The following is an 18,752-nucleotide window of genomic DNA, read 5'->3' as shown; positions in this document are numbered from 1 at the left end:
AGTGGCCCCTCCACAGGACCACGCCTCCTCTCTCTGAGTCTGTCTGGAGATGGTCCTCTGCCCTCCCCTCCTCAGCTCTCTCAACAGTGCTGCCCTGAGCTGGGGGCGCCTGCTCTCCATGTGGACGCACAGCTCAGGCCATCTTGGGTGCATACCTAGAGTGGGGTGGAGGGGCCTGCAGCCCCTGGGTGGTCACCTTTTGGGCACCTGCTGAGCTGTTTTCCAAACCAGAGTCCATTACCTCCTCTGACTTTGCGTTCAGCCTGGGTTTCTAGCGTTGTCATCTGCGCTGTCCTGTCTTTTGAACCGAGCGTCCCCTCACCTCACCTCCTGTGTCCACCTTTGAGCCAGCTGCTGTTCCTGAGGGGCCAGCTGCTTCCCGGAGCTGCAGAGCGGTGGGCTCCACCTCCTGACTGCCGCTCCTGCAGTTCCTTCCCCATATCCTTGCAGGGAGCTGGCTTCACTGTCTGGAGCCAAGTGCGTTCCGACTGAAGGGGCAGGGGACATGGCTCTCTGGCCTTAGGGGTGTGGCTGTTTCTGTTTGGGGTGGCGGGATTCCACCTGCCAGTTATTACTGATGCCCGGATAATCCCGCAGTGGGTCAGCGGGTTCTGATGCCCTCTGAGGTGCTACTCAACAATTTTCAGCACTCTTGCCATCGTCATCGCAGTTCAGTGTGAAGAACGTCACTCTCTGACTTTGAGATGGGAACAGTGCCTATTCATCTACCCACGGCAGAGAATGTTCCAGAAGCCCCCAGGGAGGCAGCATCCACCCTTTCTCCAGCGCTCACGCCCTGTGGACACCCTTGGTGACACTGCTGAGGCCTTCTGGGCCTTTCTGTGGTGGTGTTAGGCCATTCTGGGAGAGTCCCTGCTCTGCAGCCTCTGCTCACCTGGGAGGGGGAAGTGCACCCGGGGAGTGGCCCATGTTCTTACTTCCCCAGACCTTCCCCCAGAGCCCCCTGCACCCTCCTCCCCTCTGAGCATGAGCCTTGGGGAACCCCAGAGCCCAGAACCAACTCTCGGTGTCTTCTGGAGTAACAGCGTGATGCTTGTTTCCCCCACTAGCAGAGGGACCGAGGAGCCAAGAAGGGGGAAATGTATGATTTGATACAAATATGATTGCCTTGGAGTTTCATCCCTGGGGCAGGCAGTAAATTGTTAAGACCTATGGGCTCTGCCCCTCTCATCAGATGAGAGCCCAGTGTCCTGGGCACGCTCGGTCCTTCCCTGGCCTGATGGCACCAGGATGTATGTGCCCATTTTGGGGTCCCAAGAGTCTTTTGCAAGGGCAAGACCCCCAGTGTCTGGGGTGCCCCTGGGCAGTGACTGGCTGGGGTAGGTAGCAGCTGCCCCAGTCCCCACCACACCCTCCTGGCTTTTCCCCAGTCCCACCCACTTGCAGGGCTTGCCTGGTCCCCAGAGTCTGTGACCGCTAGAAAGATGGCTTGGGTTTTCTTACCACTCGGGGCACCACTAGGCCTGCCTAGGGGCCGGGTGGGCAAAGAACACAGGGCAGAAGTGATTTAACATTCCCACAACTCCTGCTGCCGCCAATGGTTGGTGATTTATTTTGGGAAAGGCTATAGGCTGAGAGGGCCCCTTGCAGTTCCTCCCCCAGGAAGTTTAGAATTAGAACCAGAGAATATGACTCCACGGTGCCTCTACCGTAGTGAGTCCAAGGGGGAAGACCTTGACCCCTTTGATTCCGTCTCAGACCCTGCCATCGGGTCTGGCATCGTTACGTCTGTGTGTGATATATGACATGTGCATACAGGACACATGATGGATGGATGTAGTCTTGCTGAATCCTTGGGAGCAAGACATCTCAACATCCTCTTTTCATATGTCCTGAGCAAAAGATAAGGACCTGATTTAGACCCACGGAGTGCCCCGGGACCCCTTCATGCCGGGCAGACCTGCCTTCCCTCCTCCCAGAGCCCGATGGCCAGTGGAATGTGGAGCCGACCTCGTCTGGGAGACTTTTCTTTCCAGGGAGCCCTGAGGTCAGGTCCCACCTACGCGGGCCCCTGGGAGCCAGAGGGTGCTCTGTGGCTCGGTCACTTAACCGTGGGTGCTGGCTTTGTTTGCAGGGAACCCGACTCATGAGTTTGGGGGTTGGGGGCTCTATGTGAAAGAGTGGACCCTCCAACGACACCAGAAGCATTTGCCACATCCATCTACCTCTGTGGACGCAGCCCAGCCAGGATTGGTGGACGCGAGCCCCGGTGATAAACCGGGTGGGAGGATCCCTAGGGAGTTGGACGAGCACAGAGCACCTGCTCACAGAGAGCGTGTGGGAGCCGAATGCGAGGTCCCCGTGGCACCAGCTGGGGAGGGTGTGGCAAGCCAGGTGCAGCTGTGTGGAGGTGCAGGCCAGGGGAGCTCCGAACTCTCGGGGTGAAGTGGACGTAGCTGATGAGAGGCCTGGGCAAGTCCTCTGCTGAGCTGCGCTAGGTCACGGTTCGGGGTCTGAAAGTCATCATTTAGGTTGGGCTCTAAATCACACCCAATACTGACCCAACTCCCTCCTGCCCCATCTCAGGATAGGGCCCTGCCCAGCCAGTCCTCCCTCACTCCATGTCCTGCCTGCCTCCAGCCCTCCCACCACTCACTGGTGCTGTCACCTGGCTCTTGGGGACATATCTTCTGCTCCCCTCGGCTCCCCTCTAAGTCACCAGAAGGATCTTTCCCAAGTCACATGTCTATTTTGAACCCTCTGTGGCTCCCCACTGTCCTTCTGGTGAAATCAGAATTCCCAGCCCCAGGCCTTTAGGCTCTCTGAGCCACACAGACTTCTTTGCAGATTTTGTTCTGGGCCAGACTCCTTTTGGGAGTCTGGGGCTCAGGAGGGTGGCCTCCTTGCTTTTCCTTCCTATATTAGATCCTCTGTATGAGCTCTTGCTGATCTGATGCCTAGGTTCCTTCTGCGTCTCCTTGTCAGGCTGATCCCAAGTCACCTTCCTGTTCTGCAGCCTTTCTTTTTGTCTTTTCAGCTGGATCCCACCATGTTTTGTACTTCGATGTGATGGCTGGATACAAGGCAGCCACATTGCAACTTTTAAGACCAAGGAAATTGCAGAGACTCCAGCTCTTATTCCACGGAGCTGCCTCTAGTAGCTGCCAGCTACCTTTTCCTAACATGAGGAAAAAGAAATCAATTTTTTGTAAAGCCCCATTAGTGGATTCTTATGCTATTTTTGGTCAAGAGCTTCCTAACTGATAGTCTGTGTATTTCCAGGCATTTTCCTATATGAACACGGATGTGTCCAGATGTAAGTCCCACTCTATTCTGTCCTGCAGCTGCATCATCACTACAGCATTGGAGGCTCGGAGAGACAGTGTTAGGAGCACAGGTAGGGCTGGCTGCCAGACACTGCAGCTGGGAGGAGAGCTTGTCATTGTCCCCAAGGCCAGGTCTGGGCTCTGCTTCTGCTCTGGCCAGAGGTCCGGGGGTCGTTTGGGGACTGGCAGAGGAATCCTGCTCCTGGCTTCCTGTCTGACCTGAATCTAACTGGTGGCCAGTGGCCTTGGGTGGGAGGTTGTGCGCTGAAACACAGAAGCCTGGTGGGGACCCGTCCACCTCTCACAGGTGTGGGAGTGGCCTGGACAGTGACTGGGTGCAGACAGGACCTGGTTCATGCTCTCCTCTTGCCTGGAGTTTCCGGGGACTCCAGGTCTGGACCTGGACAGGGTGGCCTGTCCTCCCCTTGCCCTGCTGGACCCACTGCACTCCTGACCCACGTGGTCAGGCTGGGCAGGGTGGGGTGTCAGGAGTGGCCGAGTCAGGTCCTGGCCACCGAGGGCCCTGCCGTGGCTGTGGGGAGCTGCTCTTGCACAGGCACACTCGGGATGGGAGGCCCCACACAAGCAGATGCCTCTCTGGATCCACGTTTTTCTTCTGAAGAGAGGAATTGGGAATGCTGTCAGCAGGAGCCAGCTCCCGCTTCTCACCCCCCAGGGGCACAAACAGGGCCGTGCTGACCACCCAGTACCATCGGGCATTGCCCTTGTCACTAGCTGTGCTGGGGTCTCCGCAAGCCCCCACGTCCCTCCACCATGGATTCCTAGGGGCTCCCATTTGTCACACATGTGCTCAGAGAGGGTCTGTGTGTTGGTCACCACTGCCCTCTGCTGGTGTCCCTGGGTGCTCCTCAGTGGCCACTCACTGTCTTGCTGGGAGGGGAGGAGAGACCCCAGACCCCAGGGGAGCTGGGGGCCCAGCAGTGCTGTGTTCCCCTGCCTGAGAGCTCTGGTGGGGGTGCACTCCCTGCAACTTGTCCTCTCTGCTCCCAGCATGATTGTCCTTGTCATTGTCACTTACTCCAGCAATGGTGGCCTGCTCCTTGCTGGGTCAGTGCTGGGCTGGCACCTCCACCCCGGCATTTCATGGAGTGCTCACGCTGTCTGCTGGGGCACTGCCATCTCCACTATTTATTAATTTTGTGGTCTTGGGGACTGAACCCAGAGCCTCATGCAAGTTAGACAAGCTCTTTACCCCTGAGCCAATCCCCAGCCCTTTTAAAAATATTATTTTGAAACAAGGTCTAGCTAAGAAGTCCAGGCTGGCCTTTAACTTGCCATCCTCCTGCCTCAGCCTCCTGAGTTGCTGGGATCACAGGCCTGCACTGCTGCACCAGCTCTTGACAGGAGGAGTCCCCGCAGGGTTAGGGTGACTCAGGGAGGAGCCAGGATTTGAATCTGATGTGTCAGTTGTCGAGGCAGGGAGGGGCTGTGATGCCGTCCCAGAGGGGGCTTGACATGGCCACCAGGAAGACACACATCGGGCTTGCTTCTCCCCACTCCCTCTAGCCCCAGACAACCCCCCTGTCATGCTCATGTCTGTGTGTCCTACGTGTGCCTGTGCGTGTGCTGGCATGTGCATGTCTGTGCATGGTGTGCTTCTGTGTGTCTGTGCGTGTGCTCATGGTTGTGAGTCTAGTGCGGCTTGTAATATGCACACATGTGTGTGTCTCTGTGTGTGTCTGCATGGCAGAGAACTGAGGAGGTGGCAGATTGGCATCGTGCACAGGTTCACCAAGGAGCAATGTCCCCCTGTTCAGGAGTGAGCTGCAGAGGGGGCGCCAGGCCCAGGCAGAGGCAGGAGTGCAAGCCACTTGTCATAGGGTGTCCAGGGCCAGGCAGCCCCTGGTGGGTGCAGGGCTGCAGGGATGCAGGGCCTGGGGCTGGGTGGTGGAGCTCCCATGGGCTTGGGTGGCTGCTTGGGGCAGGCAGTAGACCCTCTTCCTTGGGGTGCTTCCTGAGCGGCATCTGCTCCCCAGCTCTCAGGTGCGTCTTCAGGCACTCAGACCCTCAGGCTGACCTCCTGGGGGTTCTCCAGGCAGTTCCTGGCTGGCACTGGGGCCTTGTAAGGCTGGCTGCTCCAGAAGCTGCCAGGAGCTCTCTGCTTGCTAACTGGGACCTCCTTGTCCTGCTAGAAGACCCTGGTGGGTGCTGGGGAGGGGGCAGATGAGGTGGGTCCCACAGGACTAAAGGAGCCCCTCCCAGTTGCCTCACAGTAGTTGGTCCCCTGGGCTGCTGTGGCCACCAGTAAGAGACACGTCTGTCTCCATGCCAGAGGGGGCAAAGGTTTCTCAGGAGAGAATGGCAGACGATCCCTGAGAGCAAAGCCAGGGTGTCGGGGGCTGCTCACGGGACTGTCCGGGGAAAAAGCCCCAAGTTCACTTCCCCAGCGGGGTCAGGTCCCCTGTGCATGTCCCTACACACCCGCGTCCCCCGTGGTGCGCAGAGCAGCCCGACTGCCTCTCTGCGCAATTATTGGTCTAGTGTCTGTCGTGTCTGCTCAGCTCTGTTCTCTGTGGATACGGGGCTGTCTGACTCGTTTGAGGAAATGAATGAGTGGCAGGAATTCTATGTATCACTCAGGACATTTTGGGGTGTGACTGGCAGAAAATTGATTTAATCTGGCTTAAGTCCAAAGAGGACATCGCTGGCTCATGAAACTGAAGTGTTCAGAGGTGTTACTGGGTTTGGGGCTCAAGGGAGTGAAATGATATCACAGGGCTGTCCTGACCCTCCCTCATATCTGTGTCTCTTTCTGTTTGCCTCATTCTCTTTACCTGCAGATTGGTCTTTACATGGGTCTGGGAGCAAGGGTGGCAGGACACCCAGCTTATGGGGCCTTCATAGGTCAAGACCCCAGAGAGAAGGAGAAACTCTTTTCAGGCATCAAATCTCAGGGAAGTCCTTGATTCGTCTGTTTGGGTCACATGCCCTGTGGCCCAGTAGGATGGAGTATTCTTATTGGTGGCCTGGCTTATGGCCCACCCCTGTACAAGCCATTAGGGGGTAGGGCAAATGATTGACATGTGACTGGGAATCACGGGGAGGTGGTTTCTAGAAGGAAACAGTGTGGAGCAGAAGGCTGTAGATTTCTTTTCTTCATACTCTTTTCTAATTAACAAACACAACTTCTCTTCTCCTACATTGACCTAGTTTAGAAACCAAAGTTGACCTGTAACTTTTTAATCTAACTTTGAGAACTTTCACAGTTCATGTACTCTGAGGCACTTAGAGCAAAACAAAATAAAACAAAAAAAAAAGGTAGAAATGGAGAGTAATTTCCCAACTGCTGCATTTCAGCTTTTAGCTGGCCGTGCGCTAAATGAGTGTATAGTATTAACTCAAAATGTGGCCCCAAATGGGTTCTCGCCACCATTAGGGTCCGGAAATCATGTCCCTGGGACACATTACCCTGAATATCACTGGAGACGGTAAATGGACAAGATCCGTTCCCCGTGGCCTGGGGACAGCGAGCTCGGTGACTGGTCATAAGGAGCCTTAGTGCAGGTTATTTTTTGTCCAGTAACACAATTGCAACTGCCCTGAAAGCCAAGTTATTATCTTTGGGAGGTGAGTTTCAGGTAGGCATTGGGGGAGAAATGTGAGTTTGGGGCCTAAAGTGGCAAGTTTGTGGGGACCTGAGGGAGGCCTGGCTACTGGAGGCCACCTGGGATTCTACAGGAGGACCCCTGGCCCGCTCTCTGGCCTCCACAGTGGCCCTGTCCATGTTGGTGTGGCATAGCTGTGAAAGGGGGTCACTGGTGATATGTGATGGCTGTCTCTCTCGGTCCCCTGCTTCAGGGCCTTGTGACTCTGCCTCCTGTCTCGACAACAGATGTCATGACTTCCCAGAGCACAGGGAGGGGCTCCCCGCTCTCCTAATAAGGCCTGGACACAGAGACTCGGATGGGGCCGTAGAACGCCGGCCTGTGTGTGTCACCCAGCCGTCAGGGGTCATGGAGTACATAGCCCGAGGGGCAGAAGTGGAAATATAGCTGTTCCCATCTCTTGCAGATGTCAAGGTCCAACTACATATCACCCCTTCCCTGGGCCCCTCCAGGGTCTTGGTCCTCGCCAGCTCTTCGAGGGTCTGAGTGCTGTTCTCCACAGCCCGGCACCTGCCCCGCATCCAAGCTGTGGGAGTGCAGCGCTGTTCAGGTGGCTCCAGGAGGCGGTCCCTGAACATTTATCCTCGGCTGCGTTTGCCTGATGTCAGGACAGTTCCCCATTTGTCCTGTAGGTGTTAGTCAGTGATGCTCACAGTGTAATCACCTACTTGATTGCATTTTAAAGAGAGTTTAATAGGCTCATTATATCAGTTTCTACTGCTGTGGAACAAATGAGCGAAAAATTAGGAGCTTAAAACAACATCATTTATTATCCCACAGTTCTTGGGTCAGAAGTCTGGGCATGGCTCATCTGGGCTCCCTTCCAGGGTCGCAGAGGCTGAAATGAAGTGTCAGTAGGGCTGTGTTCTCATCCGGAGGCTAGGAAGGGGATGAACTGCTGGCTCCCTTGGGTGGCTGGGGTGTTACCTTCCTCAGGGCCACTGGCCTTCACGAGGCCAGCAGGAGGCGGACAGCCAGAGACAAGGGGGACTCCTTCCTAAACGCTTTGATAGGCTCCACGATGGGGGCAGGCCCACAAAGGATAAGCTCCCTCTTGAGTACCTTAGCACCAACTGATTAGGGACCTCAATGACACCTGCAGAGCCCCTTCACCTTGTTGTGGACTGTAACACAATCTTGCTCCACCTGGGAAGTGAGTCCCAGGTCCACTCATTCCAAGGAAGGGACAGAGGACTGGACACCAGTGGGCAGGATCACCTTCAGACCCTGCCTGCTGCCCCTATTCACAGTGGGCACCCATAATCTCCCCGGTGGAAGCCCCAGCTGCTGCCTCCCTGGGGGGCTCTTCCTCCTCTGCAGCTCTTGACAGAGGGCAGGCCTCCCCTCAGATTGCTGCCTCCTGGAACTCAGCTCAGTGGCTCACAGCGGGTGTCTGTGAGGGTGCGTGATGTCCTGGCACCTTCCAGTCTCAGGCCATTCCCTTCTCTCTCAGGATTCCACCCTGGTAGCCCTCTCCCCAAACCCTGTGGGGAGGAAACACAGGAGGAGCACAGGAGGCTCCCGTGGCTGCCAAGATGGGGGACGGGCTCCTCTTTCCTAGTGGATGTGTGCTGGTCCCTGTCCCTGGGGGGGAACACCAGGCGGGACCCACCCACCCTGAGAGGAGGGGAGGGAGCCTGCTCATCCTGCCTGTGCGGGAGCTGGCCGTGCAGGGTCCTCAGGCTTGGAGATTTTGCCCTCCAGGATCCCCTCGGTGAGGGGTACAGGGCCCAGATGTGAGGGCCACCTGGCAAGATGCCACCAGCAGGAACCAGGTAGGAGATGTGGAACTGATGGCCCTGGGGGGGCTGCGGCCTTGCCCCAGCATGCCTGGTCCCAGTGTCCGTGGGGTGGGAGCCTGAGCGGGAGGGTGGCCCTGAGCATCACTTTGCCCCGCCGTCCCCTCTGGAACCCTCTCAGCCTAGGTTTGGGAGGAGGACTCCGAACAGGATGGTCATGATTAATTACACGAATGGTGGAGTCTTACCCTGGCGGCCGTGGTTTGTGTGACGCAGCTATTTAAGTGAGACGGAGCCTTGTTTTGGGTTTGTGTTTTCACCCTGGTGATGGCTACACTCTGGCTGGCAGCTTCTACAGAGTTTTTTTGGGGAACAAGGTGGTGTGCTTTGAGCACCCGAGGGGGAATCCTACCCCTGACCTCCTGCCTTGGCCTTTTCCTCTTGCACCTGAGCTGGGACGTGGCCTGCTCCTTCTTTATGCCACGGTGGTGGGCTTTCCCCTCTGACCCCTACCCACTCTGCTGAGGTCACCAGAGGACAAGCCAATTGGGTTGCGGGATCTTGGACTTGGAAATTCCAACATGTGAGCTCAAAAAGCCTTTTCTCTTTGTGAGTCAGCAGCGCAGGTATCTCACTGTAGTGGCAGAAAGCTGACAAATACTATATATATATATATATATATATATATATATATATATATATATATATATATATATATATATATATATTTAGTAGTAGATGGTCACCCTTCCTCTATTTTATTTATTTGTTTTCATGTGGTGCTGAGGATCCAGTCCAGTACCTCCCCTGTGCTGGTCTTCCTGGCCCAGGGCCTTCCAGGCCACCTGCTGAGGTGTCACAGCGGGAAGCCAGGTGTGGAGCAGATCAGAGAGGCCTTCTTAGGGCTGCCCTTCCTTCAGGGGGCAGATGGTGCCAGGGCCCTGCCTGTCCCTCACAGCCACCTGCCTCTTGTTTCACAGTGAGGGCCCTGGCCTGGCGCCCATCACGGGCCCTCTGAACCCTGTCGTTGCAGCCCCCCGAGTCCTCAGTCCATCCCATGGCTCCTCGTCTATACCCCAGTGGGGCTGGTTTGCGCGGCTCCTTGGCTCCCTCCAGGTCCAGGCAGCAGCGCCTGTCCTCAGCGCCCAGCAAGGTCAAGTGGCGGCTGCAGGGTCCACTTGGCTGGCCTGGCTCTGGTTGCTGCTGCTCTAAGGCCAAGTGACTGCATGAGGTGCATCTGCAGAGGACAGCAAGGGCCACAGGTGGGCCCAGGAGACCCGGGGAAGGACGCAGGTGGAGACTCCTGCCATGGCTCTATATCACAGTGGCCCGTGAGGGCCCCTGGTGAAGGGGCTGCCATGTCTGTTTCAAGAGACGGCCTTGCTGGCTGCCCAGGCTCAAGCTTCTGGCCTCTAGTGTTCTCCCGCCTCAGCCTCTGAGTGCTGGGCCTACCTTGTGCCAGGCCTGGCCAAGTGACAGAGATGTTTTGTCACTGACCTTGCACAGGGCCCTTGTGGCTGTCCTCTCATGTCCCCGGGTATCTGAGGGGCAGCCCTGCCCAGTTGCTTCTGCTAGGTCCTGCCAGCGGGCTCCTGGGCTCAGGCCCTCCACCTGGCTTCTGATTCAGGAAGCTCTCATCTGCCTCATTCCTAGCAGGACGGTCTCTGTGGGCATCTCACGCTCAGCCTTGGTAGCAGGGCATGGCTGCCCCAGGCTCTTGGCCAGCGCCTCCCTTTCCACCCAGGTAGGAGAGTGTTTCCAGGCCGTCCCAAGCCTGTGGTGGCAGGGAGGGGTGGCTTTCTTATACTGCGCCCTCCACCTGCTCTAGTGTGGCTGTCCCCTCCTCCAGACTTCCCAGTGGGTGGGGACCTTCTCGGGGTCTTTGCAGGAGAGCAAACTGGGGGGTGGGAGTCTCGAGGGACCCGCAGGCTGTAGAGCAATCACCAGCTGTCAGTGGGCAGCCCTGTGGTCTCTGGGAGATTTGTGCCCTGTCTGTGCCTCCGTTTCCCACCCAGAGGGTGTGCCCAAGGTCCTTGCACATGTTTCAGGAGGCTGCTGGCCTTTGTGCCTCTCTCTGGGATTGCCCTGGACTAGAAGGGCGCACTGGCCCTGAGGACTCAGTAATTCCATTTAAAATGTTTTGTACCAGAGCTTGGCCTAGTAGCACCCAGCCTGGTTTTATGAGGGGGAATGTTCCAGGGCCCTTTATCAGTCGGGCAACCAGAGCAGGTGGGGAGGTCTGTGTTAACTCAAGGAGTTGGCTTAGGTGACAGTGGAGTCTGGCAGGGCAGGTCTGGCACCCCGGGGCAGGTCCTGGGCACAGGCTGGTCCTGGCATGATTGAGGCTGTGTCCACAGGCAGACTCCTCCTCCTTCAGGGAGACGCAACCCTGATCTCTCTCTCTCTTTTGTAAATCTTTATTATTTGTTTTAATTAGTTATACACAAAGTAGAATGCACTTTGACACATCATGTAGAATGGAGTATAACTTCTCATTCTTCTGGTGGCACATGATGTGGAATCCCACCAGTGGTATAGTTATACATGTACATAGGGTAATAATGTCTGAGTCATTCTAATATCCTTCCTATCCCCACACCCTCGCCCTTCCCTTCACTCCCCTCTATCTAATCCAAAGTAACTCTATTCATCCCTAACCCTAACCCTATTGTGAATTAATATCCACATATCAGAGAAAACATTCAGCTTTTGGTTTTTTTGGGATTGGCTTATTTTGCTTAGCATGATAGTCTCCAGCTCCATCCATTTATCAGCAAATGTCATAATTTCATTCTTCTTTAAGGCTGAGTAGTATTCCATTGTGTATATATACCACAGCTTCTTCATCTGTTGAAGAGCACTTAGGTTAATTCCATAGTTTAACTATTGTGAATTGAGCTGCTATAAACATTGATGTGGCTACATTACTGTAGTTTGCTGATTTCAAGTCCTTTGGATATAAACTGAGGAGTGGGATAGCTGGGTCAAATGGTGGTTCCTTTCCAAGTTTTCTGAGGAATCTCCATACTGCTTTCCAGAGTGGTTGCTCCAATTTGTAGTCCCACCAGCAATGTATGAGCGTGCCTTTTCCCCACATCCTTGCTAATATATATTGTTGCTTGTATTTTAGATAATTGCCATTCTGACTGGAGTAAGATGAAATCTTAGAGTAGTTTTATTTTGCATTTCTCTAATTGCTAGAGATGTTGAACATTTTTTCATATATTTGTTGATCAACTGTATTTCTTCTTCTGTGAAGTGTCTGTTTAGTTCTTTAGTCCATTTACCGACTGGCTTTTTTTTTTTTTTGTGTGTGTGTGTGTGTGTGTGTGTGTGTGTTAAGTTTTTTGAATTCTTTACATATCCTGGAGATTAGTGCTCTATCTGAGGTGTATGTGGTGAGGATTTTCTCCCATTCTGGTCAACCCTGATCTTAAGATCTTCACTTGATTGAGCCAGGCCCACCCTGATCACCCAGTCAGTCTCCTTTCCTTAAAGCTGACTGTGGACTTGAATCACAGCTACAAAATGCCTCCGTGGTGACATCTAAATTATTGTTTGGTTGACTAACTGGGACCGTAGCCTCAACAAGTTGACATTCAAACTGTCCTTCATAATCTTCCCTTGAAGATACACTCCTAGATCCTGGGAGACTGGAGATGGTGACAGAAAATGTAAATACGCTATATGTGTTTGTAGCTGTGTAGCTGGACACACATGTGAGTGATATGTGTGGGTACGTGTGTGATAAACATGTAAACATGCATGTGTTTCTGTGGGTGGTACACATGCGTATGAAATCCCCCGAGCGGGGTCTGTGTGTCAACTCTGAAATCAGCTCTACGCCGTGACTTAGAGATGATCTGTGTGCTTCCCTACGTGACAAGGGTTGCCCTGTAAGACTAGCAATAACAATAAATATAAATAAATTACGTGCGGCCAGTTATCCATGTTAAAGCTGCAGTTCATCTGGAGGGATCAGCCACCGAGCATGCGGCAGCCCTGTGGGGGTGGCTCCTGTCACCAGAGGTCCCATGGAACGATGGGACCATGTGAACTTGGACTCTGTCTCCTGTCTGAACAATGGGGTGGTGTCTGGGGCTGTGGGGAGCTGGGAACTGGGCTGGAGGAGAGAGGCTGCCCCGGTCCCGCCCCACCCCTGGGATGACCTCCTCCGGGGGGCAGCAGGGTGCACACTCGAGGAAGATGATGGTGTTGTCCAAGGTCCACCTGGGGCCTTGCTGGTGCAGAGGCTCTGCCACGCCTGCCTGTGGCCTCCCGACACATAACCCACAGGGTGGGCCCTGAGGTCAACGGGCCAGTGCTCCTGGCTCAAGGGCCCAGTAGGTAGGGTGCAGCTGGTCTGTCTGCAGCTGAAGTGCCAACCGCGGGGTCAGGGGCTGTCCTAGCCCAGAGAGCAGTGGGCATGTCACAGGGCCGTGGGAGGCTGAGCAGTGGCTTCAGAGATCCCAGATTCCAGTCCCTGAACCTGAACACGTGATCTTACTTGGGAAAAGGTCAAGTGCTTACGAGAAGGGTCTTGAGACAGTGGGTCTCCTATACCATCTGGATGGGTCCAACGCCATTGCAAGTGTCCTTCCACGAGGGAGGTAGAAGGACTTGAGACACAGGAGAGGGGAGGGTGGTGGGACTGGGGCAGACTGTGGATCCCTGAACGTGACAGACGTCCAGGGCCACCAGAAGCTGGAGAGCCTGAGAGGCAGTGAGGCTCTGCCTCCAGACTGTGGGAGAATTGGGTTCTGCTGCTTTAAGCCACCCAGCCTGTGGTGATTGTCACAGCAGCCACAGGGGACTAATGTGACCCTTACAAAAGTTGAGGCACCTGCTCCCCTGCCTGCCCGCCCCTTCCTTGCTGGAGCCAAATCAGGGGTCCTGGGGCTATGTAAGGACACTGGAGGTCACTGCGTCAGTGGCTGCTGTCATAGACTCAACGGCTCATCCTTCAGACAAGTTCTGCAGGTCAGCACTGTGACTCAGGTCCAGCTAGATCAAGGTTTCAGAAGGCTGAGTCCCACATGGAGGCTCTCAGGAAGAGTCCCTTTCCCTACCTTCTCTATATGCCAGAGGCCCGGAAGAGAGGAGGTGGAACTTCCTGGGAGCAGGAAACTGGGGGGTTCAAAGTTCGAGAGCTCCAGGGGAGCCTCTATGTGTCTTGCATACAAAATATCAGGGGATGCCAAAACCAAAACAAACACACCTGTAATTAAGATAAATGACATTTAACTGCAATTGAAAAAAAAAATTAAAATCAATGCAAAAAAATTCATGATAGCCCGGCATGGTGGTGCACACCTGCAATCCCAGTGGCTCAGGAGGCTCAGGCAGGAGGATGGCAAATTCAAAGGCAGCCTCAGTCTCAGCGAGGCCCTAAGCCACTTACTGAGACTCTGTCTCAAGATAGAACATAAAAAGGGTTGAGGATGTTGCTCAATGGTTAAGCGCTCCTGGCTTCAATCCCTGGCACAAAAAACAAACAAACAAACAAACAAACACACAAAACCCAAACCAAACCAAAATAAAAAACTCCATGATAACAAATATTAAAGTTTTAAATAAAGACAGATAAGCCACGGTGCTGTGCTGAGCCAGGTGAGGGAAATCGGTAATACTGATCCTGTCTCCATTTAAAGGTTCAATATTTAGTGCATCGTGGATAAGTCTTGCAGTGATTTCGTATTTTGAAAATACTATTTCTCTGAATACGGATAGTCTTCCGCACCTCCTTGAATTTCCCACCCACTTGGGCGGCCTGGGGCGGCTGCCGGAGGCTGCGGGCAGGATGGCTGGGCCGGAGCCAGGGCGCCCCGCGCTCTCCCTGCACGCCGCGCGTGCCCGGCAGGGGGCGGCGTGGGACCGTGCGTGCGTCCGCAGTGGGCCGCGTCCTCCCTGCCGCTCCCTCCTGGCTCACGGCCGGCCGAGAAGCAGGGTCTCTGGCTGAGGTCTTGGGACAATGGGCCCAGTCACCTGCTGTGACTCTGGATGCCTGTGGCTGGGCCCATAGATGTGGAGCTGAGATCACCACCTCTCCTGGGGGCATGGTGGACAGAGCCTGCACCTGTCCACCTGTCCTCCCCACTGGCCTCCCCAGCCACCTCCCCAGGCAACCACTCGCCCTCCTGGGCATGCCTCAGGACAGCTTCTGTTCAGTAAGGAACCCTAGCTGCACCGCATTTATTGAGCACTTCTTGTATGCCAGGCACGGTGCAAAGGCATTGTGAGTTACCTCCCTGGAACCTCACAATGGCCCCAACTGACTGAGAAGCAAACAGGAAGCAAGGTCACAGGGCTGTGGGGATCCCAGCCAGGTCTGAGGTCCCTGTCCAGGATGGTGAAGCTGTTACAGGAGGACAGGAGGACACCTGAGACTGAAAGGCTGGGTGGAGAGTCCAGGGAGGGGGAGTGCATAAACACCAGGCCAGGGTTCCTCTCAGGCAGTCACTTAGAATGGCCAAGTGGGGTCACTGATGGTGAGTGTACCCTGGGCGCCCAGCCATACAGAGGGAAAGGGAGGCCCTGCTGGAGTGGGCCAGCTCTGGCCAGGGATCTTGGTTTTCTCTTTGTGTGTTTTCTACTTTGCTCACTTTCTACTGTAGGCAGAGGGCATTAGTTTGCATAATTTAAAAAGAAAAGCATAAAATGGAGGCCTTTTGGAAAAAAGGACTTTTAAAGAAATTAACTGAGAAAACACAGCTAAGATAAACTCTCAGCAAGAAGCCAGTTGAAGGGAGTTTCTGGGATGAGGGATGGGTGTGGGCCTGATTCCCTGCTGGAAGGGCAGGGAGAGTGCCCCTCTGGAGGGGTCCACCCACAGACAAACAGTAACTCCTAACACTGATGTGGGGATGGCCATGTGCCGGGACCCTGCACACTTTTAATCTCCACAGTAACTCTGTTAGGTAGGTCTTTCTATTTTAATTATCGTTCCTATTTGTCAGATAGGAAAATTGAGACCCCAGCCAGGTAAAGTAAATGGCCTAAGGTCACACAGCACAAAAGAATTCTAGTCTCTGAATTTAACCCAGAGCCCTCCCTGGCACCCTGACACCTGGTCCTCCTCCCCACCCTGGGATGCCAGCTTGGTCTGTATAAAAAGCAGATGTTTCCAAATAGTGAAGATGCACTTTTAAAAAATAAAATTAAATTTGTTCTTAATTGTTATACATGACAATAGACTGCATTTATATACTTTGATATATCTTACATAGATGGGGTATAATTTCTTATTTTTCTGAGGATACCTATTGTAGACACATTGGTCATGCACTCACATGTATACATAAATCAATAATGTCTGTTTCATTCTGCTATCTTTCCTATCCCCACATCCCCTCCCCTCCCTTCACTTCCCTCTACCTAATCTAAGGTAACGATATTCTTCCCTAGTGCCCCCCTTCCCCTGCTGCCTTATTGTGAATTACCATCCGCATATCAGGGAAACCATTTGGCCTTAGGAGAAGTGCAAATCAAAACCACACATCGCACTCCAGTCAGAATGACAGTTATCAAGAATACAGGTGAGGATGTGGGGGAAAAGGCACACTTGTACACTGCTGGTGGGACTGCAAATTGGTGCAACTGCTCTGGAAAGCAGTATGGAGATTCCTCAGAAAACTTTTGAATGGAACCACCATTTGACCCAGCTATCCCACTCCTCAGTCTATGCCTAAAGGACTTAAAATCATCACACTACAGTGACACAGCCACATAAATGTTCCTAGCAGCTCAATTCACAATAGCTAGACTATGGAACCAACCTAGATGCCCTTCAACAGATGAATGGACGAAGAAACTGTGGTATATATACCCAATGGAATGTCACTCAACTTTAAAGAAGAGTGAAATTATGCCATTTGCCAGTAAATGGATGGAGCTGGAGACTATCATGGTAAGAGAAATAAGCCATTCCCCCCAAATCAGATTCACTCTTGACAGATCAGAACTTTTGAGGGCCACAGAGGGTGTGTTGTCCTTCAAAGGATGGTTCAGGGTCACAGACCCTCCTTCAGCTGTGATCTCTGATGGGGAGAGGCTGAGAGCTGCTAGCACAGGGGTCCTGAGTCAGCCCTGAGGGGGTCCGTCCCACAGTTCTTGGGGTGAGGTGCTGGCAGGGCCGTCCATCTGCTCACCTCTCAGCTCCCTGCTGCTGCACTGTCTCCCCCTCCCTCTGCCCCAGTCCCTCTCTCCTGGCCAAGTTCTCATCTTAGCTGTGTCCCTCTCAAGGGTGATTCCTGAGCAGGGTCTCTTCACACCTCTCCCAGCCAAGTACGCCTCTGAGCACGCAGTGCGCGCTGGTGCAGAGGACCAGGGTGTGGAAGATCCACTGTCTTGGGGAAGGGACAAGGGCCTGTGGTTTCTGCTGCAAACGGGGAAGCAGGAGGGGGTGATTCAGGCAGGAGAGGTGGTCAGGCTTCTGGTGCTTTCTCTAGGGTTCCTGTCTGTCCCCAAGGCATGGCCAAACTCGGCTTTGGGGCTTTGGTTGCAGGTGGAGAGAGAGCCTGTAGCCCTCTGCTGTGAGAAGCCTGTGCGTGACCTCAGGCAGCAGCGCACCTGGGGCCAGGAACCTTGAGGTCCTCCCTGTGGGCCAGGAGGTCAGAGGCATGAGAATAGGGCCCTTGATGAGGGGGGAAGGGGAGGATGCTGGGGGATGGGGGATGGAGGCCGATAGGCCCTCGCCTGGCGCCCTCCTCCTTGTGCGGGGCTCTGCGAGGCAGACAGAATGGGGAGGAGGCGCGGGTGGAGAAGGATGGATGGCAGGGGCCTGCGGGTGGGCGACAGTGATGGCTGGGTTTTTTGTGGGTGTCTGGCTGGTGACCTTTTGGAGGATGGATTCAGAAGTGACTGCTATTTGTTGAGGCCCAGTTCAGAGACGTTGGAGGGGGTTGCCTCCTCCACGTTAAATGTCAGGCCCCTACTGTCTCTGGAAGAGGGAAGTCCATCCCGGCAGGATGCAGGCAGATGATGCTCAACAGGCTCCTGACCAAATGTGTCCTTAGAAAATGCACCTGTCACCTGGCCTGTCGGGGTGGTGAAGGGACGTGTGTGCCCACATGCTTGCTCTTGCCTTCCCCGAAGTCGCAAGTTCCTCCTTCAGGGCTTTGTGGTGCGGAGTGGAAACTCAAATTTGCTTGCCACCCCCCCCTTTGTATTTTTGAAAGGGGGGTACTTTGGCGGGGGTCTGGCTGAGACAGTGGCAGAGACACTAAGAGGGAGGGCTTCCCAGAATTGCTGGCTCACAGCCCAGCCCTTGCAGCCTCTGGATGGACAGCAAGGCCTATGGTGCTGAGATCCCAACTTCTCCAAGGTCCACTTTGCTGATCTCCTGGCCTCTGCCCTTGGGACCCTTAGGGTTGGTGCAAATCAAGGCCCAGGGGCCAGAGCCACAGCACCAGAGTCTGAAGCAGGCTCACCCACCTTGCTGGTGGCCTGGGGCAGCCCCTTGAGCCTTTGCATCCTCCCCAGTGGGTTGGGACAGGGAAAATGCTTGCTTGAAGTCCAGGAAGGGTCAGGCAAAGCATATTGAGCCATGGCTGGTATGCAGAAAGTGCTTAATCAGTGCTCGCCCTTGCTCTTCTCTCTGTAGTGACTGAGCAGTGCCAACTGACTCTGGGCCTCCCTGGAAGGTGCGCTTGACAACAGGAACCCCTGGGCTGGGAGGGGATTCTCCTCAGCCAGTGGGGTGGGGCGGGTCCCTCTGGGGGTGGAGAAGGTGAGGAGTGAGCATCCAAGAGCTGCAGGGAGATCTGGACTTTCTGCCTGTCTTGCAGGAGGCTGGCTGGACTAGGATTGTGGTCTCAGGGTTGATGTGGGGACATCTGGCACCAGCTAAGAAAACCCACCCTGTCACCTCAGTGGGTCAGTCCAGCATCTTTTGAAGGGATCTATGGCACCTATTTTATGGGTCAGCAAACAGACTCAGAACTGTCCAAGATTCATGGCTGGTGACTGGGGACAGGGTCTAGAATCAGGTCTAACTGCCCCAGGCTTCTTACAAATTAGACTCAGCTGCCCTTCTGGGGACAATGACGTCCCAGGAGGCACCTGGCTTGATTTCAGTGACAGAATTAGCTCTGCACTGCCCC

This window comes from Urocitellus parryii, unplaced genomic scaffold (genome assembly GCF_045843805.1).
Source record: "Urocitellus parryii isolate mUroPar1 unplaced genomic scaffold, mUroPar1.hap1 Scaffold_79, whole genome shotgun sequence".
Classification (NCBI taxonomy): domain Eukaryota; kingdom Metazoa; phylum Chordata; class Mammalia; order Rodentia; family Sciuridae; genus Urocitellus; species Urocitellus parryii.
Note: the sequence above shows the minus strand (reverse complement) of the source record.